General features: G+C 46.3%; 1 protein-coding gene across 1 annotated transcript in view; it reads left to right on the forward strand.

Annotated features, from left to right (window-relative positions):
- Positions 1–265: 265 nt before the first annotated feature.
- The window catches only part of LOC122567462 (latrophilin Cirl-like), a 365,088-nt gene continuing 339,573 nt past the window's right edge, over positions 266–25,780 (forward strand). The window contains exon 1 of the mRNA XM_043726368.1: positions 266–2,522. The gene's annotated coding sequence lies outside the window, so the exon portion shown is untranslated. The remainder of the gene's footprint in view (positions 2,523–25,780) is intronic.

Genomic DNA, 25,780 nt, shown 5'->3' on the forward strand with positions numbered 1-25,780 from the left:
AAATCGTCGAATAGGACGCGAATGCAAATACAGAAAAGGTACTCACACAGGATCACGTAGAGGTGCGTGCAGTCGAGATTCAGGCAGGAAGGCAGAGGTGGGTTCTCCTCTCAGGTTCGCAGGTACGTGCACGTAGGTATACGCGCACTCGATTGGCGTCGACCGGCGTCCCGGGAGGGGCGCGACGCCAGCCAAGAACGAACGTTGATACTAAACCGCGGGCCGAGCTGCTCCGAACGACAGTTCAACGAGCGTGTGTTCCGAGGCCGGATCACGGTGGTCCATACGACCGATTCGCGTTTAAATTTCACTAGCGGCCGCGTGTTCGCGAAACTGTCAATCAGTGACGTTCGTCGGTCGGTCCACTGCGATGCGTTTCACGCGCGAAATCAATCTCGACTGAGAAGTATCGAATCGCAATTTCGAGGTTATCCACCTTAATCGAGAATCGATATTTACAGTAATCCCATCCCGATGGTTTCGAATTGCCTATTGGTAAGTGTGATACAATATGGTGGACTAGAATCGCGCGCGATGATAACGCGGAAATTTAACCTAGAATATCGATCGAGTAGATCCGTGTACGACTAGGACCAGTTAGACGTACACGTGAATCCTTCGTTGGGACGGTGTGTTATCGTGTAGAATACTTTGCAAGGAGTGTCGTCGTCGAGCGGGATTGTCTTCTGGAATTGATCGAAGCATGATTAGTAACTAATTTTGACGACAACGCCGTTCGGATTTGTGACACGACTATAGTGTGCGCATATAGTCTATGTATACGTGTGTGTAACCGTGTACGTGTGTGTGTTTACATTGAATCAGTGCTCGTTGGCAACATCATGATCCGTCGACGTGAGTGCGATCGAGTACTCTGGAGTGCTACCGAGGGTGTTTCTAGTGCAAGCTTCGGGGTTGCCGTCTGCGTGTGGGTTTCGAGATGCGTTCTGTGGTGCATCAGCCACGAGTAACTGCAATTGGAGGCCGGTGTAGCCGTATATATACCGGTAACTTGGCCACGAGTGAGCGTAGTGTGCCGACTAACCGCTGGAGTAATTAATCCGACGTATGTGCGGACAGACATCCTCGTTTCTCTACGCAGAGTCAATCACTGACGTCGATTCAGAATCTAGGACTCGTCGTTTGATTACAGCCTCGAAAGATTAGAGTCTTGATTGGAATTTGCTTGATACATAGAGAATAATGACAATCGATGGAAAGATAACCGAAGGGCACAAACGTAAACGACAGAATCAAAATCACTGACAAGTTAATCGCGTGAGAACGATTAATCATTAAACAGAGAAAAAAAAATATATATATATATAGAGAGAGAGAGAGAGAGAGTGATATTCAAGAACAATGTTCCAATTCCTTCACGCATAGCTAAACAGATTCGATCTACCGCTTATGCAGCTGCAAAACATCTATATTACCGGATCAGCAGACGACTTCACTCTACGTCGCATTTCGAACGAGGAGATTAATTAAAATAGAAAAATACAAGTTTCGGTATTGACAAACTCGTCGATATTGACACGGTACTGTTGCACAGAATTGATGTTTCGTGTTGATAAACATTGTCTGTTACTGCGACGCGCACCGGTGTTTATGTCTTTTTCAGTAAGTAACCGACTGATCGTCGACCGCGCGCCTATCGTACCATCCGACGTCAGTCGCTTATCGCAATCGAAACAATGTATCGTATCGAAGATTAAAGCCAGTACGTTATGCGCATCGTTTAAGCGACGCGTTCGAAATAAGTGCACGATGCAGAAATAATTCGATCGATCTACGAAAATATTTCCGACAACATTATATCCGACAAAGTCGTGCAGTGTTTTTATCTTGACGTTCTGCGCATCACGTGGTTTCTCGCCAGGAAAAAAAGACATTCTTCTTGACTTTTCGTTAAGTTAATTAACCGGCGAGCAACGTTCATCGACGTCCATATTTGAAAGTTGCTGAACACGTATCTTGGCGGACAAAGTAAATGAACGACGCCGATTACCCGAATAGATAATTAATCAGGACCAAGCGAAAGGAGGCATTCGTTCTGCACGACCAATCATCGGCCCGATGTCCTGATCACCTTACAGTGTATACATCATTCAGCTCGATTGGAATGGAACGTCTTAATTAATAATCACGCGAACCTATTGAAATTCGTGTGCCGTTTCGCATATTAAGAGGGGCAATTAAAGAAAAAAGGAGTAATTAAAGAAGCAAGGCGAACGAAGAAAGGGCCAGAAACGGAACGTGGAATCTGCAAGTGGACTTGGCCGACCTCATCGTCTACTTTTTACCTCGTTTCGCGAACACCGAAAAAGAGTTCTCACACCGCACGCGAGAGGGACCTTAGACACGCACGCACGCATTCACGCACCCCTTTCGAGGGAAGAACTCGAGAAGCAGAAAAACCCCGTGCCCTCGGTCATCTCGATTTTTTCGTGGTTTTTTCAATCCTGTCCAGTGGCCAGTTTTGCTGTTCGTATCGTGGAATTGCTGCACGCCGACCGAAGGTGAGTCAAACCAATCTATTCTTTTACCTTTTTGTTCTTCTCCATCGCATATTGCACGTTGCTGTAAATTGAACAATTACATTGCGGATCAATATTTACACCGTAACAACGATGATATTCGGCCGCGTATTTATTTTATACTTTCGCATAATATAAGCAGCATTATTGCATGAGAGCGTCGTTTCTCGAAACTCGACCACCGCGTACCATACTTGACCTTGTTCACGAATTACAATCATTTCTCTGTTCCGGTAATTCTTTTGACAAATTGCGTTGGCGTAACTAATTTCTGTAGCTGTCAGCCGGCCTGGTATATTAAACCAAGGGAGTATTGTTTCGATTGGCAGTAGAATCCCCATGCGACCCAAACATGTGCAACATGAAAATAATCGTAGCTCAAAATTGAGGTCGCATAGTACATATTTTTGCATGTCCTCGAGCAATATCGCAGCACTGCGACGCCAATTGTATAAATTCGCGATGGTTGTATGTATTGCTGTTTTTGTATTTCCATAGTTATCGTAAACGGGAAATATTATTAAATAATACTTCCCAAATGTTACTTGCAAATGATCCGCGTTCTAAATAACTCTCGAATCGTATCGGTAAAAAGAATGAAAATAAACTTTGTTTTAATATCGATGCATAAAAGTAATGGAGTACTACGCATACGTGTCTAGACGACGAAACGCTCGAGTTTTCGGATATGTATTACGTATAGACGTATCGTCATTGACGAAGAGCAGCAATAGCTTTTGTACCTGTAGAAGAGCTTCGTCTCTCCACTCATGCTGCACTATGCCGCGAAAGTCGTGTATTCGTGTCTGTCGCTAGCAAATCCTTGAAATCGAATTTTCCGAGACGAGGGTCCTCTTGGGGATGGAAAAGGAGGGAGAAAGAGTGCCGGACTGGCGAGTGGGAGAAAATTCGTACGTCAGTATGGCCGGGACGAAGAAGAAAGTACTTGTGTCGAGCGAACGTGCCGATTTTGCGTGTCGGCGTTTCCGTGCAATTCAGTCGCATACGATTTATAAAATTGTGACTGTAGCCACCGCGGGCTTATAGTAGCTATAAAAGAGCACAAGCTTTATTGGTCAAATTTCTTCGCGTTCGAGAATACAGAAAGGCTACGTCGGTGGTCTACTACTAGTCGAATTGCGTTTAAACGGTGGAACAAAACGACTTATACGTTTGCGCGTAAATTTGGCGAAAATTAGTATCGTTGATCTTTGTTACTGCACAGATTGTCGAAAAATTGGTACTCTTTTATGTGGATTATATTTAACATTTGACGAGAGTTCTCGAAATTATATTTGTACGATATCATTACACGATGTTCGGGAAACGTGCAATCTTCAGGTAAAGTGGAATAATGGAAGTATTTCGCGTTTAATTCATACAATCACGTATTCGAAGCATCGAAGGTTCGTACAGGAGTGGAAAATTCTGATCGTACGAGAATGTATCGACTATTGTCGGTTAAATCGAGCATTGTCTCTGGCCGAAGCTGCAAAATATAATACATTTCTACAAAGCCGCACGCGAGTCGACACGTCCATTAGAGGCGAGGACGTTTAACAGAAATTGTGTGACGTTTCGCATGGGCATTGTATACGGCGGACAAGCGTAGGTATGCCCAAATAAATAGACCGTGTTACATAAAGAGCCCTTGTTTAAATTATATCCACGAAGGTATTGCGCTTGTTCTCCCGCGCGGGGGAGACAAAATTGCGCCATTTTCCGGAACAAATGGTTCCTACGTCCGGAAGCAATACGCCAACTGTACGAAATTATAACGGATATATCACAACTTTCACCCGCGCTAGAACGCATACATGTAATGTGTGCATGTACATCTTGGTCTTTCGGCGTGAACACATGATTCATGGTTACGGCACGAACGTAGGAAGAAAATTATCAAACAGCAAGAGGGATCGTTTGCAACTCGGAAAATAGCGTGCATGTCAATTACCGATCTGAGCCGGTTAATCATGCTACTACAAATCGGCTTTATGATATTCAGAAGTGGACTTGTCTGGCTATAATTTTAATCTAGATCTATTTCACGCGATGAATCCGTTTATTCTCGATATAAACGAAGCTATTGTTTGAAAGTATTGCCATCTGAATAAAAATTTGAATATAGATAGGAAATATCGCGAGATCTTAGATCGATGGAGAGCGTCGAACAACAAGTACATTATACTCAACCTGCTTCGTTTTTTATTCCACTGGACGGGATCATCGTTTAACGAACCTCCGTGCGGAACGAAACGAGGCTGATGGAAAAATTTGCGGATAGATTCGACGCGTAAGCGATCGCTGGAACTAATAACCAGTTATAGCTAATAACACTGGTGAAAAAAGAGAGGCATCGATTAAGGACATAACAAACGCGATACACCGTTCCTAAAAGTCAAGCGAGGCAACAATACAACACTATGCCTCCTGGTGTTAAACGTGGATCCACAAGCGCCCCAAGTGGCCGTACATTTAAGAACGATGCGTCTCTCCGAAACGTACAAACTGGTTTCGGGATACTCCTCCCTCGTGCTCGGCTTATTCTCTTTCTCGTACTCCATCTCCCTCGGAGGAGAGTCGATCAAGCTTCTCTCGAGTGCGTTTCGGGGCCTCTCGTCTTATTTCCGAGGTTCTATCTCGGCGAAAAATCTATGTCAACCGACATGTTGACACGTGTTTATACGTAGACCGGTCGTCGTGAGCGCGAGCACACGTAAAATCAGACACGTTAGAGTAGAAAGTGAGAGAGGTGGAGTAGATGAGAGAGTAGGAGGAAGAGTTGGAGGAACGGAAAAGATGGAGGCGGGAGGAAAGGTAGACGGACGTGGCGGAAGAAGAAAGAGAGGGTGGGCGCCGGGTTGGAAGTCGAGTTACTGGTATGCAGTGTCGGATTTCGCCTCGTCCGTCGGAAGAACGCGCTAGACGAAGAAGAGAACGGAACGTGGTGTACAGAGAGGAGTGGAAAAACACAACACTCAAGGTGTGCACGCACACACGCGTAGCACGCATGCTCAGGTTACACCCTTCTCATGAATCAAAACTATTTGAGACGGAGAAAGAGATATGGAACTACGCGCGAAAACGAGGCCAAAAGGGAGACAGGCTGACGTTAAAAGGGATAGGCAGAGAAAGGAAGAAGTACAGAAAGGGTAGATGAAGGAGACAAAGAAAGACGAACTAGGACATACGTGTTTGCTTACAATAAACGGGAGGTCATGCCGCGGTAGCTCTCTCGCGTTCCCTTGATCCCAGATATGAATTTAATTTTATTATGACGTGAACCGTCCGGCACTGCTGCTATCTTCGAATCGTTCTTATGCTCCCCGCAGAGGCGATCGTGTGCGAGTGAGACGACTTTCCTCCGCGGTTGGCTCAGAATGGTCTATTTCACTTTGGTGCTCGGTGACCTTTCGAAATACGGCAAAAGCGGATCGAGGGAAAAGGTGTAATTGAGATGGAGGCGATCGATCGATGCTGAAAATAATATAAATAGATAATAGGTTCTCTTACTCGATGCCATACGAGCCGCGCAGGACGTTTTGCGATTTTCAAGGCAGTATAATCAGAGATAGGACCAGGGATTATTGTTCTTCTCGATCAGGCGGGCATATTCTATGAAATCGACGAAACCGATCGTGATCGAGAATCGTGACAGATAGATATGCATGCCAAGGTTTTCTTAGAGAAATGAACGTTTCTAGTGTTACAAACGAAAGGATGAGCAGAACTTAGCGGGAGTTTAGTTTCGCTTCTCCGATATGTCAAATAGATTCTCAAACGATTAAGAAGGTTTAAAGATTCTCTTTTGCCATCCGAATCATTTTTTTCCATTGACGTACAGTGAATATCTTTTCGTTTCTCGAGATTAAACAGAAAATGTTTTCAACTTTCTCGCAAATACATGTATACTGCCCGTATACATATATGTTTGACTAGCTTATAAATTAATATGTAGTACCGAGTAGGTGGTAATCGCATTGTGATTTAGAAATAATCTTCCACCTATCCTTTCACTGGAATCGTTGATCGAACGATCGGTGACGCGGCGTGTATAATTTGCAAGTGAAACTCTCGCGTAGAATCGAAGGCGAACAAGTTGCACGCAAGTAACTCTCAATGGTAGCTTGCTATTATTATTTTAATTAAATCTCGCATTATGGTCTGGAAATAGGAAAGCAATTTTATCGCTTTCATGAACCTATTGCTTATCTACGCATCTTAACGTCCGTGAAGAGACTCGGAAGAAATCTGATAGTTGTATGGTTGCATTTTAATTGTTACTCTATTGATACGCGATTGTTACTTATTATCGATTCGTTGCAGCGCGATACGTACAGTGTGTTCCACGAATTTTATTACCGTAACGCCTGTAGGAAAGCGTATTACCGGAAAAGCTTAACCACGCGCGAGATCATTGAAACGGAGATCGTCTCGGTGCGTTTCTATTTAGAGGAACGTAGGGATAGGAGGAGGTCACTATACAGCCGGGTAACTAGATACTTCAGAAGTCCTCATTATAATAATTCCACGAGTGTAACAGTCGCGCCTCGTGAACCGATATTAAAAAGGCATTGTCGTTGGGCGTATCGGTGAATCACTCTTACGATTCCGTCGAACAATGCGACGTCGACATTATTAGCATTTTGCTCGATCTCAATGCAATTCAGCTGGATTCTATTGATCCGCGGAAAATACTTTCGCTCGACAACGTTGACCCCGCCGACGCCGCAATACCGATGTAATTAATTCTTTCTCAGGAATTTCATTGGGCTTCCCTCGCGACACGCTAAGAACCGCCGACAGATTTTATACGCGGCCACTCGCCATTTTTTACTCATTAACTTAATGAAAGCTGGCTGCTCCTTAACGCTGGGTGTCTAATTAAAGAACTCGAAAGCGTCTAATCGACGAATGACGCTCGTTGTCCGGAATGCGCATTTATACACGATCGATGTCTGTGCATCTATGTTATGAGCAAATGCATCCTTGGATCGTAAACGAATCTTCTTCTGCTAGCGTGGTATCGAATAACGAAAAGGATCGAAGGCACATCGCATGTGTTCCGTGCGTATTCTTTTCGTTACGCAATATTCGAAGCTGGTAAGTTTAGCAACAAGAACGATCGGAAGAAACGGCGATGGGGAAAAAAGTAAATGGGACGGCTGGCGAAAGGATTGAACGCGAACAAAAACCGAGTTATCCGATACTTTGAAATGCCAACGCATTATCGTAATGAAAACAGCAATGAAAATTGGATTAACGCCATGCTTTATTTCGTTACATGTTCTCCGGGTTGGGTGGCAAAAACGAGATATTGGAAGATTCATCTTGCCATTAAAAACGATCGTAAACTTGCACGTTTCGGTAAAAAATGTACTCGTTAATGGCCTTGATGATTACGCGCTGTTCCTTCGATCCGTCAGTTAAAAAGTAGAAGGTATTTTACATTAACCAACGTCGTTGTTGGACGTCGCAAAAATGAACATTCCTAACGGACTGATACGAAGCGTCTAGTAACAGTCGACTTTTTGTCGATAACCCGTGTACATTTAAAATTAATGGTCACGCGAAGAATAAACAAAAGAGAAAGAAAAAGTATAGAGAGGAAAGAAAGGATCGACGAATATTCCGTTTGTAGCAGAGATAAATATTCGAAAGATGTTAGGCCGATAAAGGACGATAAAGTTGGTTCGTCCGTATAACGCGATCCAATTTTCTCAGCGATTCGATGATTCGCCGTGCGCCGTGATGGTGTAATTCGCTTCCACTTACGTCAGTGGATCAAAATTAACGTAGCCCTTGATGCTACCAAATTTCCATCCCTTTTCGCGTACCAAAAAGGTCCGTGGTTGAGTGCTATCTCTGAAAATCCATAGTGGTTGAACCCTCGCGGAAGGTGAAATAGCGTGGAATTTGCATTACTAATGTGCAAACTACGTCAAACGAAATACACCAAAGTATTTTACGTTGTATGAATGAATGTGTAGCCTCGGCGTATATGCAGTTACGTAAGCGTGAATAAACAGTCGGAGAAGTATTGTGGCCCTGCGCACGTACACGCGTGCACGATGATGTTCGAATAGACGCGGGGGCAATACACGCGGTAGGAAAATGCGATACGACCTGACCCGGGTATACCACGACCAATCATTCAATTAACCCCGTTGTATACGATCCTCTTGATGCGATTTTATTTAATAAAGCTAATGTCAAACGTTCGGTCTTATAATAGCAGACAGACGAACGCTTCTGCTTCTAGTTCATTAATAGTCGTGCAAGCGCGTTCGAAGGTTCGATATAGATTCGTGGCAAGTAACGTGTTCTCTTTGACGCAATCAAACGTATTAAAATGCCATACCGTTTACTATGGTCTAACGTTGAAATTTTCGATGAGAATGTGCGATCAACGCGAAGGAATAAAAAGCAATTGGTCACTGCGAAGGCGTTAAAAGAAAACTAAAATATAACCTGACTCGGAAGGAGATCGGAGTGAAACGTCTACTTAGAATCATTATAGGTTTCTTGGCCATGATTCGATTCACTTTGTCTTATTCAGCGGGCTGATGAATACGCGCGAACGAAATGAACACAAGTCGATCGTTGTACGTGTAGCTGCGGCATGCTAGGGAACGTTCGTTATAGGCGTTTTCAATGACTACATGCAGCGTCAGTATTAGTTCCGTTTAATTAGGTAGGACGGGTAGGAACGGGGATTGGATCCGTGTAAAGCGTAATCCAAGAGAGATCCCGATTGACCAACTCCGCTGGACCAGAGGCAGCAGCACCAGAGCGGCGGATACTCTGGCCATGCTACGAGTTCCTGTTCTCGTGATAATAGAATCTGCACGTTCCATCGTACCCCACGAATATTGGCGACCTAGCTGGAAAGAAACGTCGGCTTTGTTTTCGGCTGCGTGTTTAATTAAACACGCATGGAAAATTTCATGTTATCGGGTAAACATTGTTGAAGAACAATGAAAGAAATTCCGTTCCAGGCGAACGGTCCTGAATTTTGCAAAATGGGCCAGATAGGAGTAGAAGCTCGGAAAGAAATACTTTATGCGTACGACGAAATTCCATACTCAGGGATCAGTATTTATACTATCGAGATTACTTGTTTTATGCGCACTCGGTTAATTATTTAATTTAGCGGCTCGTGTTGCTGGTACAAAAGCGAATGCGCGGTGATTGACTTTCCTCGCGATAAATAAGTAATAATTTTGCCACGTGAACAAGCAGCCGGGTTATTTTCCATCGCGCAGGCGCTCATTCGCGACAAACAAGAAGCTAAAACGTAAAAATATTTTCCTCGTGAAACAAATTTTCCTAAAGTTATGTCACCGAACGACATTCCGCTTTTAGCTGTACCCTTGCCTATCGGGTGAGCCAAAGTGGCATAGGCTCTCTGGAAGCGGTGTTTTATATCGTCTCATGTACGCGGTTCTATCTCGTAAAATTGTTGTCTCCGCAAAAGCCGCTCTCTCCTCTTCTTTCCTTTCCTCCCAGCGACTGTAATCCACCGGTTCTTTGTCATATTTCCGTCTGTCGCTCATATTTTCTTCGGACGAATCTTCTTCGTTTTTCTCTCGTTGTCGTCATTTCTTTCGCCATGGATAAATAAAATCCAATATTACGCGTTTCGAGCAGGCTCGCTCGTACGCGAATCCTTAACTTATCCGATCCTTAACGACGATCTCGGGATTATTGTTCGGTCCGTAACGTAGAATTAATATCGGAACGAAGTTATTCGTTCTAATACAGAGTGAATTAATTTTATTAGTAGCTGGCATTGTACGAGTGATTTTACAGGAGTTGCGTCGTCTGCTCGAATAGACGATCGAATTAAATCCCGATGGAGGTACCCGGCACACGACAGAAGGTAGTAGTTTTCGCATAGGCTGCCGACTTGCGCACTCTTCTTTTTCTCCCTTCCTCTCTCCGGGCTTCTTCGTTCCTTCGCGGCAGGACGCAGCTACCAGTCAGATGAATAGATAGCGGCTAATTTTCAGCGTTCATTAGAGCTTGCTTGGTCTCTCTCTTCCCCCCCCTCTCTCTCTCTCTCTTTCTCTTTCTTTTTCTGTACGCGTGTACTTCTCGTTGCGCTCGCGAGACACGTACCACTGCGAGTATACCAATGGCTGTGAATCAGTACAGAGAAAGAGAAAGAGAGCCCGCACCGACTAAACGGGCACACGTACTCAGCCTCGTAGCAACCGCGGAGATCGCAGCGGGGAACATAGAGGCATGCCAAGAGAACAAATAAAGAGATCCGGCATCCAGGAGAAATCTAATTCCTAATTGGTGCTTCGCTCTCTGTACTCTGCTCGTGTCGGTTATCTACCGCTATCGAAGCGCACGACCGGACTCGGCTATTACCGCCAGCCTCTGCAGAAAAGGATACAACGAACACCGCGACCGTGGAAAGGGTGGCGCGCGGACTTGCCAAGAGAAAGAGGGCGAATAATGGTTGCGGTTTATCTGTCAGACACAAAAGGGGGTCGAAACTGCCGAATCCACGCGAGTGTACAGAGAGAAAGAGAAAGAAAGAGAGAGAGAGAGAGAGAATCGGTACGATGCCTGAGGGTAGGAGGCTAAAGCTCTCCCGGGCTCGATTACAAAAATTGAATGTAGCCTCACCTGTCAGTCGACGCAACAGACTGCACGTTACCGCGTTAGATACAGCCGCGGATCATTTTATATCAGCGCACCGCCGGGACCGGGACTCGGTCGTTCGCATATTAAATTGGTCCGCGAAGGGGCTGTACGGGTGTCGTTTGCAATCATCGGGAATCGCGCACGTCGTTTACGACCATGGTAATTTCCATCAGCTACCGCGACAGCTTTACCTCCGCGGTTATATTTTTCATCGCGGTAGTCTGTGATCGCTTCGCTACTAGGAAAACGCGTAACGTTATCGATCTTTTAAATATTTACAGAGACGTTCGGTCGAGCGACACGCAAAAAGCTATCAATGTAAGAAACAAGTTGTTACGTTCGCGTGTCTTCGATCTTCCGTATATGATCCTGTTACCAATATACGTCCATTAAGAGCAATATTACGCGTAGGTAGGTGGATATAAATAGACAGGTTCGAGCTTCGTAACGTAACTTCGAGTTACGTACACGGGTACAGGAATTCGACGCGTTAGCCGATGGTTTTAATGGAATACCTTTTGTCTGGCAGACACTTTCCGCGAATGAAGACGCAAAAGTAGCCCGTTAACCGGCCGGCAAGTCCCTCTGACAGCGAGACGTTAGCCACAGTTATTATTCAGTCTCTCACCTCCCACGTCCGTGTTTATTCGCATACAAATGTGCCGTCGGGAGTGTCATAACTGCACTCGATCACGACGTAGTTCACGGCACCGGTGACGCCGTCTATTTTTCTTCTGGCCGTTCCTCGTGTTAGCATCCGGGCCGGACAATGAACGTACAAATACAAGCCGGACCAGCGCGCCGCGGCGAGATCTCGGTATTCTTATGCTAAAATCGTTGACGTCCGAGCTGACACGGTTTTTCGAGCGGCGATCATTCAACGCCTCGGCCACGGACCCGACGCGTTGTTCCCCTGTGTGTTACTCTTCGCATGCTAATCAACGAGTCGATGTTAAATTGCGCGTATCGCGACCGACTGTCCGCTTTTCATAAACACGACTAGGCTCCTGTAAATACCTGGCTATTCCGCCGTGCGACGTCCGCGCACCGCTGAAAATATATAACCCTCTGACTTTTGTGGTCGAATTAACTCGTGGAAATATTACTGTACCAGCGAAGAATTTATTGACCGGAAAAGTGGCATCGTTGTTCCTTGCGGAAAATGAGGCGAGCATTTTTTAGAGGACATAGAGTGACTCGATTGTTACGAATATCGAGAATTCCGGAACTGTTCCGTAACACGCGAAACATTTTACATCGAGTTTGAAAATAGAATTGTAGATATATGTATTTCCACGTGTAGATTCATTCTAAGTGTAGGTACTCGAAAACTACTTCCGATTGCAAGTCGGTAGTTTGAACGAGTCAGGCAATCTGAAGTACGTGTTGCAGAGTGCTGCTTCGATTTCAGTCGCATCGGTAATGAATCTTCAGTCACGCAACTAATAGAAAGATGCAATTTGATCAATTATCGGACAAGTCGAAGGACGTTCTTCCGGCAGGAATATAGCCATTATCTGTCATATTCAGAGTTCAATCGTTGGTCTGGCAAGATTTTTTTCTCGCGATGAAACGCATGTGTTTATCAAACTAAGGCGCAGTAGTGTCATCCGATAGGGGCATGACTCACATCGGTGCACGTTGGTGTGTTCGTGTCGTTGATAGTTTCGAGTCTGCAGCGTATCGCGAGCGGGCGAGAACTCGAAAAGCGGTGGTGTTCCTAGTAATTTGCATTCGAAAAGGTGAAACGTAAAAAGATTGAGAAAAGATTGTAAAGTAGGATGGGGGATGAAAGAAAGAGGAGTCGCTTGGAGGAGAGGTATGCAAAACACGGGGAAGTATCTTTCTGAGAATAAACGACGGGCTACCTGTGGTGCTCTTAGCCATTCTGTAATTGGCCGCGCAAAGTGAAACGCATTCTTATTTTCCCCGTTGCGCTTGCTCCCATTTGAACGGGACGTACACTCTTAACTGCAGCGGCTTCTAAGCACCGGATATACGATAATTGCTTGCAACTGTCGCGAGGGCAGTGCAATTCTAAAAACAGGTCTCTCTTTCCGCCTTCGTGCTGGAACGAAAATCTCACTTGCTCGGCCTACTGCCTGTGATTTCCAGAATTGCGACGGTTGGTCCGTAATTGCGGTCGAAATAATCGGCATTAGCCTCGGTGACCTCTCGACAGTGGACCAATTTCGTTTGATAAGGCGAACAACGTTCGTTCCAAAGAATATTAATTGTTGGTGAAAATTTCGTGAATCGATCAAACGGTAAGGAACAAATTTATGGCAAATACCATTTATGTGAAATTCGATGGCGAGTCGAGGAATCGTCGAAATTTGATACCCATTTGTCGAATGCGTGTAACGTGTGCCGCGTAGCATGCACGAAATACTTTCCCTTAGTTTCTGTTTCGGAACGATCGTGCGAAGCTTACGAAATCGATATGCATTATGGATTTGTCGAGCGATGGTCGCGTTTCAAAATAAATCGGCGTACAAAGTGCGGCGGGAGCAAAAGTTGATCTATTCTATAGTCATACGTATAGGACGGCGGATCGCTGCCGACGCTCGTAATGCGAGCAATTTATTCGTTACAGTCGGCCTGATTCAAGTTCGACACGACGACCCCGTCCCCACGGCCCTCTTATTCAAATCGTATCTTCCAGGAGCCATTTTCGATCACAACAACGGTATTGACAAAACCGTTTCCTCATGTAAAATGCATGAGGACAGATTTTTTTCTTCCTTTGCAGTGGCGGCGGCTACGTAAAAGTCACACTTGGAATTTCGCGCTCCTCTTCTGGAAACGCGTCACCTTGCCGCGCGTCTGGAAAACGCTCGGTTCTCATTGTCATTTTCTCCGAGATTCCACCAAGCCCCGACTCAACTACGTGCAACTTGCGTTTCGTTTTTGTCCCATTTCGTTTTCCCCGGATTCTCTTTCGTTTATCGGCCCCATCTCCGTCGAAAGGCAAACAGGAGGTAGGAACGCGGGCACCGCTGTAAACGCAATTTTAATAAAACGCCGACGCATCTCGCAATAACGCGGTAAACTCCGCCGGAGGTACGATCCACCGGTTGTACGTATCGGCGAACGATGAAACTCGATTTCGAAAACGTCGGGGAAGCGTAATGGGGAAAAATGAGTTTTAAAAGTAAATGCGGGAAAACGCAAGGGGGGGAGAGGCGCATTCCCTGGCTACGACGGCTGGTGCGGCCTGAACGCCGCGCCGAATGGCGCCCACTAAAAAGGTCTCTCGACTCACCCTGCCGCGTCCCTTCCTCTTCCCGCCTCTCTTGGGCCACAGAAAATTGCAGTATCTCGGATTAAGAAGTAAAATAGCTTTTATTGGCGCAACGTAGCACGGCGCACCGTGGCTCGATAGAAAAAGGCTGGTCGAGAGCGGATGGATAATAATGCCCGTAACTTTTGCAATTCCTGCTAAATGTAGTGAGCCGGCCACGTTCGGTTAACTACAGGTATTACGGTCTATCGCGCTTTTAATAGCCGGCTTAACGTTCCTCCCCGATGTACCTTGGCCAGGATGTCTGCTAAATGCGTACGCTAAACGCGTGTAACGCACACTCGGAAATGCAGCCGGTATTCTGTACCGAGAAGAGAATATCCTTTGCGCGAGAGAAAAACGTGCGAACAACCGGGACCGCGAGACAAGTCGAGCATGGGTTGTTCCAACGTTTACTCGCTCGCTTTACACGCGTCTCATTACCGGGAATCACGAACGGGCGCGCAAAGTGAAACGCTCAGCGGCGATTAAACGTTCGACGACACTCGCGACGACGAGTATGTTTGAAATTTTCTTTACCTGAACAGGGAATAGTTGGAGATAGAAACGCTCGGTCGAACGTCGAACATCGGATGTCGATAATAAAATTCCGCGCTGGCTGGCTGCATCGTTCCGTTGGCTGCGAGACGAACAGATGCAACCTTCAAAGAGACTTCACCGCCTTGACGCTGGAATCCACCGCATCGCTGTATCTTCTCGTCCAGCCACTCTTAACTCACTTTCTCTGTTTCTCGGGGCCGCCACGCCGCGCCGGTAAGAGAGGTAGCCGATCGTTCTAGCGATACACACGGTGCCGGGGCCCACGGAGTGCGTGTATTGCGCGCGATCGCGCTGCGTTCGGTTTCGTTTGTCCGGCTATTTCGTTAATGGAGCCGTTTCTCGGAATAAACAGAAGTGCGCTGGTTGCTGCTTCTGCTGTTTCTTCCTTTTTGCGAGGCTCGTCACCGGGCCCAATCGCCGGCACCCGCACTTCCACTCCGTTCTTCCACGTTTGCCTCTCCTTTGCTTCCCTCTGGACGAACCTGAAACACGCTGCTCCTTCTCGAGCCAGCTGCCTTTGTTACGCCGACCATTTTTTTTTTTTATTTTTTTATTTTTTTCGCAACGTCTGCAACTTTACATATATTTCGCGGCGTTCGATGATAACGACGGTCGATAAAAATTTTCATTTCTTCGAACTAATAACGCGAGACTGCGTCGCTTCGTCGCCACTTTGAATCTCTTATCGGAGAAACCTTCAACCGGTATACGTATACTTCAGAATACAGATAATCGAAGTAGCGTGGACTAAAAAGGCGAGAAACGAAGTATGTATGTGTTTCGAAATAAAAGGTACGAAGTACATTTCCAAGCAAAACGAGCCTCTGGCGGAGCTTTATCTCGGCCAAGTTCATCGAGAGGAACGTTTTTATGGACAAAGTATGCGACGCCGAAGAGTATCGCGGTCCGGTGAAATTAACCTTTTTAGATAGAACAATTTTCTGCGCGTATAAAATTCGTTTTCCGATTCCACAGGGCTGCGGTTAGTTTATCGTTACACGAAGTGCATGCATACACGCACATACACGCGGATGTACGTACACGTTCGTGTAAAGACTCGCCAGATCTTGCTCGAATATCCACAGATTTGCTTCTTATCTGGCCGGTGGTATAAATTCCGTTGCATGCGAGTCCCCATTCACGGGCCGTTTTACATACCCGTAACGTTCGAGTTATCTACTTGTTCCGAATCGTCTGTGTGGAACGCGAACGCTCGTTTTCGAGGGTCCACTCGCTCCGTCGTAAGTGGCTCGCTAGTACAAGGGGAGGAAACTCGATTTCTCCTTATCTCGATACGAGGAAAACGTTTGTAAAGAGGCTCGCGAACGCGTCCGGTCGTCATGTACGCATCGACCCCATTGGCCCCTTCTTCTAATCGGATACTAATAGGTCCTCGGGGATAGTACGCCTGGCCACGCAAACTCGACCCGCTGAATTTCACCGCACGATCTCGTTCACGTCCAATTACGGCCTACAAATATATATCGCGGCACAATCTCGTTTGTCGGTTTTCCCTTTTACGCCGCGATTCTTCGTACGTCGGAGAAAGGGCCGGCTGTTTCTTCTTTCCACCACGAAGGCAAACTGCCCACGGCCGTTGATCCGTGCCCCACGTAGAAAGAAAATTAGGATATAGAGGTCGAGCGTAGATTTCATCCTGTAATCATTCCGTGACGAATGTTTGAGTTAGACTGGATGTAATGGAACTACGTGCATATTCGGGGCACTCCCTATACGATATTCCGCGATATTATCGGAAAGTAGGCTATTTTAGTTGGAAATTAGTTGAAATTAGTCGAAGTTAATTGGCAGGTTAAAAAGAGGGATCGATAGAAATATTATTTTGTACCAGCAGTGCGTCGCACGTTTATTCGCTGAATGGAGATATTTGGATAGAAGCGTGGGAAGCGTACGATGCATGGAGTATAGATACATTGAGCGCTGCTGATAGGGGAATTAGTCGGTCATAATCGGACACGGCACCCTGCTCCACTAAACTTACTGGCGCCAGCGAATTAATCTAGTTCGTCGTTCCACTGCCGATACGTTTCTCCTGTTTACATTGCTACGGTCAAAGATTCTGGCAGCGTATCAGTGGATTCGTCGATGTTGCTGAAACGCATCGTTTCGAACGTAATTTCGACGAGAAGGCAAGCGATCCACCGTACACGGTTGGAAGTAAAGGAAGGAACAGAGTGCCGTGGAATAGGGGAAAAAAATAGCGGAAAAAAATAGCGGATCGGTAGATGAAGGCACGTGAATGGAAGATGAAGAGAACAGGTAGGGAAGAACAGCTTAAGAGGGAGGCAGAAAGGTAGAGAGGAGGAAGAAAGAAACTTGCCGCGGACCGAATCGATTGGAAATAAGCCGATTGCTACCTGCACGGAGGTCCGCGTGCAAATCCCGCTTGTTCGTTCTGACACTCGAGACCCGTAAAAAAGAACGAAGAACAAGAAGAACCACCACTTTCTTTCGTCCCGTAGAAGCGCCGCCGTCGCTGGTGTACAACAGCCCGAACGCCACGTTACCATTATCCTTCGGTGAATCGACTTCGAGGAAATTTCATCCGGCGCAAGAAAGCGCGACGATATCATCGTCGTGGAGCGAAGAAACTTGTATCTCTCGTGAATTCACACTCTGCATATTGTACAGGCGGTTGGCTAATAGACCGAGGAAACTGAATCGGATAGAATCGTTTGGCGATCTTTGCCTCGATGTTTGTTCCTCGATGGTTAAACTAAGATGCTATTTCCTATATCTCGATTGTCGGTGTTAATAATACTACCATTCTAGCAGCACCGTAGTACGTACGATAATATTCTATCGGCGTGGGTTATCATTTTTACCGATACCCACGAACGGACACTTAAGCAAACAGCTTAAAGAGAATAACAACGCCTTCACATTCAGACAGTCGCGTTCGGTATCCATAGAAAATATTCTCGCTCTATTGTTTCGACGTGTACGGTCACTTAGGGAAGCTGGCGTCGCGTCGCTGCTGACTACATTCGCCGTGCTCGTTATATCGGTCAGCTTATATTTACAAGCGGTAAGTGGCGCGAGTCATGGCAACCTGTATCCGTGTAGCCGGTGGAATTCACTGGTAGTTGCGACTTGGACGACGGAGAGAAGGCAAAAAAGAAAGAATAGGAACGGTGTAACGAGATGGAACTTCGGACGTGTCCATTTAATACTAAATTTGTATCACCGTCGAGGGAGCCAGCATTATGCACCTTGGTTCGGCTTGTTTCACGTTTCGAGGCGAGCCGGCTTCGAAACGAATGCGTCGAAACGCGCTGGCTTGTATTTCCATTATCCGCGAACAAGTTGCCTTCGGAAAGTTCGCGGGGCGACAGCGGGACGTATATACCCGCGTAGGTACGTGACAGAAAAAAGGAAGGTGCGGAGCGGTATAGAGGAAGAGAAGGAGAGGAGCCAGAAGAAGAAAGAGGCACGTTCGCTGAATTACAACGCCGACGAGAATTGACGTTAACGAGGATTTCCGTGCGACAAGTACGCACTTATTTCAATGCGCGCGTAAAGTCGATGCAAAGGGACATTTTCGGTACCGGAGAAGACTTTATACGAGACGCAGCTTCGGAACTCCCTTAACTCGTGAATTCACCGGTTACATTGTTCCGACCGTAATATTCCTCCGACGAACTCCAGCCAAGGAATTAAAGTTTCTTCGGAAAGAGACGTTGGTAATTTTATCCTCGTCCATTTCTTAAAATCGAAAGCGAAAATAACGATACTAATGAACGTGGAATACAGCGAACGAACGTTTCTACGTCAGCACGCAATTTAATATCAAAAACACGCTACGCGCGTAAATTCGCTTCGCATTCGTAAATAGATCAGAGTGTACACGACGAGAACAGATTTCCCGGGAAAAATCCGCAATAGCCGGATTCGTAGAAACGCTGGCGAGCGTAGAGCGCATACCGGACGCTCCTCTGTTTGCGTCGAAGATAAAACCGATTAACAAGGGCCGAACAATGTTGGCTGAGCGATACGTTGCGGGTACGTTGCTAGTACGATAGCTGGAAAATGCAGGTGGCGTAAAAAGGCCATGTAAATTTCGTGGAATGTTTTGCCCGAGTTCGGTTGGTCGCGGATTCGTTATTCGTTGCGTGGCTGAGACGTGCTCGCGCCGATGCAACGCAAAATGATAGGGGCAGAGAATGCGTACGAATGCGAATCGAGGACACGAAGATAGGGGGACACACGAGAAGAAGGAGATGGAGTGCGGTTTGAATTACGACAGCGACGAGAAGTGACGTTAACGAGTATTTCCGTGCGCTTACGCGGCGTTCGCCGATGCTTACGATACATACGTAAGAGGCTGGCGAACCTCCGAGGTTCACCACCATCGGAATAAAAGTAATACTGGCTCGTCGAAAAGGCTCTCGTTACGTTTCGTGTCGTACCTTGTTGCACCTGCGGAAATGCACCAATCAGACCAACGACGCCGGACAATGCACGGTCGTTATCCCGTCGCGGCGCCGCTACCGCCGCTGCCGCACCGCTTCCTTCAACGGAATAGAAACGACAGATTTTATCGTCTCTCTGTCACTTGCGATTTCCTGAAAGACACTTTCTCTTCTTTTCTCCTCTTCTTCGTTCTCTCTCGGTTACTTTGTAGCCGGTTCGTAGGTGGTTCGTAGCTGGTTCGTAGCTGGTTCGTAGCTGGTTCGTAGCGTGCTGGCCTAGTGTACCGTGGCCGTTACGATCGTTCCCGGGATCCTATGGGAATTTTCTTTCGGTGCCCGTGAACGGTGAACCGGGTTCTAATATCGAGGATTTAATTCCACGAACGGGTCCCTTTTGCGTGGCGTCGATAATTGAATTAGTTTTAATCTTCTCGGTCGCGTTGCCCGCGTTTCTTTTTTTCTTTTTCCGTTCTTTTTCGTTTTTCAATTAAAACGAGCTATCGATTCGTCTCGGTGACGCGGAAACACTCTGACCGTGCGGCAAATGGCAGAATCATGGTAGTTGGGATCTTATCTATGGCACTTTCGAAAGCGCGTCTTTTAAGAGTCGTGAGAATCGTATTAAGCGTGAGAAGCTATTCTCGCGGTTCGATGCTCCAAGGTATTTCGTGATTAGCAAATTGTGTTTCGCGACGGGACGAAAGACGCTGGCTCGTAACGATTTCTAATAAGAATTAATAGTCCGCTGTATGTCAGACATTCCGTGATTACGTGCTGTATGCTGAATCGGTGTTTATTACCGGCGTTGAATTCGAAATCAATCTTCATTAATGAGACTTATAATTAGGGACAAGATATACCTAACGATCTATGAAGCTGATACGGTATAGAGGCTAGAGGCTGCATGCTCGGATCATTATTCTCTGCTAAATTATTAATACCGTCACAAAAGAACTTTTCTTTTTCGTCGTATAACGAACGAGATGCGCACATGAGCGAACAAGCATCGATTTCGGAATTTCGGATTTACGTCGACCGCGATTATCGCGCACAATGTTGGCGATTGTTATTATCAACTGACCGTTAAATATGCGACAAACACGTTACGGCATAATGATCACGCCGCGCGTATCATCGGCTATATCTATATACGTTTATTTATTTAATGCGCGGTATTATCGGCGAATAAAATTACAATTAAGACGATAGAACGTAATTACGTTTATGATTATGATCGGTGGCAATGCAATTACGTGGCTTTGACTGCGAGATTCATTCGGCCGGAGCAGGCTCTGATTTAGAACTTAAGTTAATCACAAGGGGCTATTGGCAAGAAGCGTCGGAAGGTCGGAGCAACGAGTACTTCGACGAATTATCAGAGGGTGACTCGAGAAAAACGCGTCTCTCCGTTCAGGCGTAGCAATTTTTTTACCCACTTAACTCGCACTCGATACTCTCCCGAGAGACCGTTAAGCTGTTTTACGAGAGTCCACGTAATTCCTTCATCGCCTTCCTCTTCTTCTTCCATCCAACGTCGACTGGCTTCGGAACCAGCGAGAGGCGAGCGGCCCGCTCTAATTGACCGCGACAAATAAATCATAATGAGGCGGCTTCTTTCTCATTACTAGCGAGCGTCACGCTTTTACGCAATCTTCATCACCATTCACCGACTACACCATCGTCCCACTGCTTCGAAAATAAATTCTCTCGGCCTCGATATAATCTGTTTATGGGCCACCGGTAATTACGCTCTCTTTGTGTTAAATAATAACGATTATTCCGTTGTAATTCATAACGCCTCTAATTAGATGCCACTTCCCTTCCGATCTAACCGATGCCAAGTCGTCGATTGTTCACCAACTCGCTGTATATCCGTTCTCGGCCACTTCCGACTTGATGTCCTTTCATTTATCCTCTAATTTCACCGCGTCTCAGTTTCGCGCTACAACGTTGGCCGTTGTTCGAGATCTCATACACCAGTTGTTCTATTTCGTAAGTTTCTCGATGTTTAAAGGGTTGTCAATGTGCTTCGCGTAGGAGCAGGACGCCCACGATCACTGGTGAACCGTGCTCGAGGCGAGCGAACTGTAAAGAGAAGTATTTAAGTCTTCGTCGGCACGGTCGATTTCCTCTCTTGCCGCAACGTACTCGATATCATTTTGTTTCTGCCAAAGCCCGTCCCTCTCCTCCCCCTTTCTTTATCTTAATCCCTGCGTCTGTCTCTGTTTCACTCCGAAGACTTCCCTTTCCCCTTAAATTTCTCAGCACCCTTCAGCTCGCCACTTCTGCGCGCGGCTCCCTAATAAAGATCCATTTCTCAACGTTACGACAGGCCGATAAGCAAGGCCACAATTTCAATTACGGCGTTAAGCCCCGGCGAGATCGCCGGACCGTAAAAACTGCGAGACTATAACCGAGATACTAAGCAAGTAAAAATCGACGATACGTCCCGCGGGCTTCCCTCCCTCCCCTCACCAGTCACCACTGCTTTCTCACTCTCTCTCTCCCCCCCTCTCCCCCCCTCTCTCTCTCTATCTCTATCTCTACACACCTCCTCCCATCTTTGTTCCTTTCGTTCTTCGTCAGTTGTTTCGTCCCTTTTTCACCTGGCTACGCAGCGTTTAGCCGTGTCCTCGTCTTTCGACGATGTGTTCCTTCTCGTCGCGGCCGAGAAAGAGAGAGAGAGAAAGAGAGAGAGAGAGAGAGAGAGCAGAGAACCGAGGTTTGACTCGTTAATATATCAGATTATGCTGGAACAGCGAGTCTAATTTATACCACAGTAAACTGCAGGCTGCACCTCGGGCCTCTCCGCCGCCTGCCATTTTTAATACGTCCTTAAAGCGTCGCATCTCTTAAAAGATTTCTTAACCCCCTTCTTTCTTTCGTTCTTTCTGCCTCTTTCCCCCGCACGCTCTCATCCCTCTATTTCACAATCCCACCTGTCCTTCTCCTTCGTTCTTCCGCTGTTTCTTCGTGTATCGTTCTTCTTCTTATTTCCCTTCGTCATATCCACGCTTCGCGATGCCTCCCTCCGCTCCGTGCAGTTGAAATCTACGTTTCTTCTGCCACCCACCCTCTTTGCTTTAGCTGCCGCAGCCCGTGCTGCACCCCTGTCGACGAACGCGAGACAGACTGCGCTCGCTTTTTCCTCCTGCAACCGGGGGCGACATACGATTTGCGAGCGGTGCTGAAGAAGGGCGGAGAGAAACGGTGCACGAAAAGGATGACCAGCGCCGAGACGGCAGAGAGAACGAAGAACGAAGAAACTTTTCCTTTATTGTTAGGCGTCGCCGTAGAATACACAAACGATAAGGGATTACGCTTTTTCCCCGATGCTTATTTATGGCTCGCGTCCTTCCTTCGTCGCCTTTTTTACCTCGTTTCTCTCCCTTCTGTTCCACGAACCTTTTTCTCGGCCCGGTCTGAAGCGGCTGGCTGCAAAGAAACGGCATCGTTGATAAGAAGTTTCGACGATAATGGCTGTACAAGTTGATCGCGAACAGATCTGCGGGAATGTTTGGCAATAAATCGCCAGCTAAGAAGATCGGGAGCGGAGAAATAGTTCCGCGGCCTCGTATCGCCAACGTTTAATTCGTAGTTTCTGTCTCGTTTTAACGAATTCCTTGGTCTTCTATATTTCGCTTCTGCGTTAATACTTGGCGATCTGTAGCTCTCGTCGCGCACGTAAAATTTTTACTATGGCCGGACGTTGCCGCCGACCGTAGAGTTCTTCGAGGTAAAATCGTGGAAATGAAAATGTAGAGACGAAGGCACGGAAGTTGGTGCTGCGTTTTATCCTTTTTCTACGATTTCTCGGCGAACGTTCTGTCCCGAGCAAAAATTAAACGTTTCACGGGCAAATGCTTGCTTCTGATTTATAAACGCCTCCGTACTATACCCGACGTCAGATAGTCATTAGTCAGATGATCGAGCTGAAAGAACAAAAACCTATTTAATTTTCGTGCTTTAGACGAGATGAGCTATTAGCTGCTCCGCAATGGGATATCGTACGAAATTGAACCATGATCTCGCGCGGGAAATCGTATTGGTTAAATCACGAGTACGATAGTCACGCGTCGCGGTATGTGTACCGTTTACCGTCTCCAATTAACGCGATAATTGGATCGGATAATTACGAAGATTGAGAAACGAGATGTTAATCTCGAGAGATTGGATTTAATGAATTACGAGCAAGCGAAAACTAGATAAATTATCGTTTCAGGATAAAACACGCAGCAGATAGATGTATCTCGGAAATGCGCTAGCGCCTCGAATTCGTTAAATATTTTCGCGGCTATTCGAAACGTTGCTTTATCCAATTTCGCGTATGTGGCGGGAAAAACGAGTTACCGCGAACGCGTTCTTTACGACACTGTTTTCCTCGTTGCTTTTCACCGTGATGTACGATTATTGCCGGCTGAAATAGAAGACGAATTTACAACGACGCTGTGTTAATAGACATTTGAGAATAACCGCGGATGAAATATTAGCCAAATGTCGAAGAAGCAAGCTGGGGAGAGAAAAATGAGAAGGAAGCGTATCCAAGTTGAATCGGCCGCAGGAGGGCTGTAATTCATTTTTTATCTATCCAGGAGGTAGCGTCGCGTTTTTGAAATCAGCTGCAACTAGAATACCAAAGTTACGACCGACGATTCTAATAACACCGAATTCGCCAACCAAGAAATCTGGATTTTACGTTGAATCGTTTCGTGAATCGGCTCGCGTGTTGCCTTCGCGTTCGCGTTGCTACAAAGCAGGAATCTCCTCGAGCGTTGTACAATAAAATATACAAGCGAAATGCAGCGTGGATTTAAGAAAGACATCGATCGAAATATACGCGTTCCGAAGCGAGAAAACGACGGGATCCGAGGGTGGGTAAAACAGACGTCGTAATCGTAGCCCGTTTTCAACGGATTGATTTATGAACTGTGAAGAGGGAAACGATCGGGAATATTTTTTGAAACAATAACGCGGGTATAAATCTTTGAAGATGAAATCCAACGTCGATGGCTTTATGAACTGTGAAAAAAGCACGCGTAGGTTATACGATCGTATGAAAAAATAGTTGATTCATCTTGGAATCATTTTGTTTCGGTTTATCTGTGATTCGAGAAAATCGGAAGGCAAATAGCCGCGGGCAATTGGTACTGATTGGCCATCGCATCGATATTATTCTTTAGAAAAAAAATCACCTCGCCGGATAATTCCGCGAAGAGCGATACGATTGGTCAACCTGTGGGAGATATTATACCTCGGTCGGAAAAAGATTGCCATGGAGTTCTAATACGTGTACGGGAATGGAAGGAAACAAGGAAAGAGGATCCGGAAAAATCTCGATTTTCAGTAAAACGAGCTTACTCGTTGATAGGATTGCGAATCGTTCCCCATCGATCAGAGTAGGATATCGAGAATCTTTTAGTCTCTTGTTACTAGCTACGCCAATTGGATCGCTAACCCCGCCGTTGTTTCTTATTTTCATTCTGGTCTGTACGGCGATGATTTTACGTTCATTTTCGCCGAAACACGCCTCCGATGCGTTCGATACGCGAGCGTAGAAAGTAACGATTCCATTGTAGGGAACGTAATTACGAGGGTAATGCGAGAGACGAGGCACGGATGGCGAGAAAAGGCAGCTGGAGCGACGCGAGGCTACGCGCATAAACGCAAAATAAGAACAGGTTTCTCGGCTGTGCGCGGAGGTCGAAAAATTCCTAAACTCCCTTTACCTTTCCCTCGCTACTGGCGGCAGCACACCGCACGGACCGAACATACTGATGAACCAGTTCAAGAAAAGAAGGCAACCGTGTGCGCGAAGAAACTTGTAGTAATTTCTTAACGGTTCGAGAAATTATGCGCCTTAATTATGCAAACGCGCGAAACGTGGCAACGGGAGAAGAAAGGATCGGCAGCGCGAGGAAAAGCGCCACGGAGAAAGAGAGAACCGGGTATCGCGTTTTAGAAACATCGAGGAATGGTTAATTGCCTGGCTCTCTCCGCTGGTGTTTGATTATAATTCTTTCGTAGGCGTTGAGAAGGGGTTAGCAGTGGGAAGAGAGGAAAAACGCGCGAAAGATTAAGAAAGGTGGCAAGACGAGTTAGCGAGAAGGACGACGTGGAAAGTTCTCGCCGGAGCTTGCCCGAGCAAAGGCGTTTCTAACGTTTACGAATAATTATTAGCAATAATTTTTCATTACCAAGACATCGCGAGATAATTATAGGGCGAGGTGGTTTTTGTGCGCGCGATGTACGTGCGTACGTACTTGTAACGAATAGTCGCTCGTTACTCGCTGCGCTCGCGGAGTTGC

Source organism: Bombus pyrosoma, linkage group LG1, assembly GCF_014825855.1.
Source record: "Bombus pyrosoma isolate SC7728 linkage group LG1, ASM1482585v1, whole genome shotgun sequence".
Taxonomy (NCBI): domain Eukaryota; kingdom Metazoa; phylum Arthropoda; class Insecta; order Hymenoptera; family Apidae; genus Bombus; species Bombus pyrosoma.